Here is a 3,078-nt window from a genome sequence, read left to right as displayed (position 1 = left end):
CCCTCGACGGCCCGTCGTGTCCATGACGGTCCGTCGTGGGTTCCGTCGACTCACACAGTTTTTCCAGAAATAAAATCTGCTGCTCAAAACGACTAAACAGGTCGTTACACAACTTAATTTGACTTTCTATTTTTAAAAGATCTCAAAAAATTAAACCTTATTTATATAAAATAATTGAAGCATTTACTTTTGAGCCTTTTGGTAGTGAATATTCATAAATTTATCATAATTATTGTGATTAATAGTTTCCATCATTTAATTAAGGACTCATATGTTAATACTTCTGCTTCATATTTGACAAAAAAAATATAGTTCGAAAAATAATTAAAATATATTATGTCTTACATAAAGAGATTAAAAAGCATTTCGAGAATTTCAGTAACTCAATTAATTACTTATATGAATATTTACTTTGTCAACGAATGTATACTTTTACATTGTATAATTAATTTAACATACCATTCTATGTAATGATAAAAGTTCATATTTTTTTTATTTAATCAAATAATATATATACTTTGCTAGATATCACGAGAATATAGTCTGCTCCTATAATTAAAATAACTAAATTTAAACACTTTCTAATACAAAAGTGATTGGGACAGACAAAAGTTATGGGCTATGGTACTGCTGCACATTCCATATGGGGCACATTACGAAAAAAAAAAATTCGATTAAATTTGAATTTATATTATATTAAATCTATTTAAAGAAAAAAGTTTTATATTTATATTTAAAATTAAAATTTGAAATATCTGATATTCGATTATGAAGGAATAAATTGCTAGTAATTTTATAAGCCAACGAAATTTTTCAGAGTCTTTGATTACTTCCTTTTCAAATCATATTAATCTTATCTAAAATTATGAATAATTTTGATAATATTTCAAGATACTGCTGTATTATATTGTTTCTTTTTACTGAAAAAAAAGTCTATAATTAGTTATTTTGCTCTTTCAGCTAAAGTAGTTTGCTTTTCCAGCCACCCCATAATATTTATTTATTTTATTTATGTTAACCTAGGTACTAGAGTAGTATATAAAAGGCATAATATATAATTGTGTCCTTTAACCTAGCTTCGAATCACATTTATGCTCTTTAATTTTTGTGTGCACAAGTAGACACTTAAACTTGTATAAAGTTGAACAAATAAACACACGTGTCCTACATGTCATCCTACATGTCATTTTTTATCCTACGTAGTGTCCTATGTGTATTGTGTCATGTGGGATTTATGTATTTATTTATTTAAAAGTTGGACAGTTAAAGTATCTGTTTGTGCATTATGAAAGCTGGAGGTCAAAGTTAAAATTTGAAGTCAAGTTTAGGGCCCAATATATATATTATGCCTATATAAAACGGTTCTAGTTTAGGCTCTAGTTTTGTATAATAATGGGGTGCGTTAAATAAAAGTTTTTATTTTTGTTACACTTGATTGATTAAAATATTATAAAAGATATTTTTTCTTAAGAAAAATAATTTTCTAATAAAATTAGAAAAAATAAATTTCAAAACTAATATTTCAAAGTTTATTTGTTATCCCCACCCCACCCCACACCCCATCAATCCCCTAAACTTGTAATTTTTGTCAATCTTTATAGTGTATGTTTACATTTTATAAAATATTATTATATTTGTTGTGTATCAAATAGAAAAATAATAATGAAACCCTATTTATAAAGTTGGATTATATATTATATATTATTATTTTTAAAGAAAAAAAAAGGTTGAAAGAGAAACCAAAAGTGCAGTCTCCTCCTAAAATATTTATCACATCTTACTTTTTGAAAGTAGAATTAAAAAATATGATTAAAATTTATATAATTTTATTATTAATTTCGAATAATTAAATTATTTTGAGACAGAAAAAATAGTTTCAGTAGAATTTTGAGGAAAAAAACATCCTTAAATATCGCCGGAAACATACAATTTTGATGGAATTAAGATAACCCCTGGATTACGGCTTTAATTAATATTGATTTATACGCTCACGGATTAAGATTATTAACCTTTTCTCCTACATTTTCAACGACAATTATTTTTGGGAGGGCACCTTTTGTTACTTTGAGTTAACTTTTTAAAAATAAAATTAAAATAAAAAAATTAATCATGTTTAAAAAAAGGGAGTCATAAAAGGGATTAATGGATTATAAATTGCATAATTAGATCTAGTGTTTCTTTTTTTGTTGTTCAATCTGTTGTGTAATTTTATTAGGGTAGAGGACCCTATAAAAAGTCTTAGTATTGAGGTAGAGTAATAAATATTTATTTTTATTTAATTATTGATTTGGGGTTTAAGCTTAGTTAGGTAGGGAGTTATCTTATATTTTGTTTTAGTTAATTAGAAATGTCTTGCCCTCTGGAAGTTTATTGAAATTAAATATATTTATTTTGAATACTAAGTGTCAAATAAAAAAAAATAATTAAAAGTTTAGATTAATTAGCTTAGCTTTATTAAATATAAGTTCGGCGCAAATCGAAATCTATGACCAAAGTTTGAAAATTGTGTTAGCATAGAAGAAGTTTAATCCTATTGGACCAAAGTTTGACTATGTAATGTTATCTATTTCTATTACAATGAAAAATATTAAAAGTGATATATATATATAATTAGCGATAAATTATGTGGAGTTTAGAGTTTATTTAAATTTATTAAATTGAAAAATATGTAACATATAAAGAAAATTTGTATTTTATTTCTTTATATTTATTTTTAATCCGTTAACACTATAAGGGGCTTGATTCAACGGCTATGGGGGTTTAAAAACTAGTAGACGCACAATTTCAAAATTGGCTAGAAATATTTTTCAATATTTTAACTTGAAAGTAATGTTAATTTGTCAAATACTATTTATATGTTACTTTAACCCCTCAACAAAAGTTCTGACTCTGCCATTGTATATTATAATTTGAATTTATAACTATTTGTTTTAATTAAACAATTATATTGTTTATGTTTATTTTAATTCCGAAATGTCTGTTTAACGTCCAAAGAAGGCTTCTATAAGAATAATTCTTATTCCATCTCTCGATTGACTGCAACATGCCAACGCCTAGCCTTTTTATAGCACGAGTAGC

This window comes from Solanum pennellii, chromosome 10 (assembly GCF_001406875.1).
Source record: "Solanum pennellii chromosome 10, SPENNV200".
In the NCBI taxonomy this organism is placed as follows: domain Eukaryota; kingdom Viridiplantae; phylum Streptophyta; class Magnoliopsida; order Solanales; family Solanaceae; genus Solanum; species Solanum pennellii.
This window is presented reverse-complemented; position numbering follows the sequence as displayed.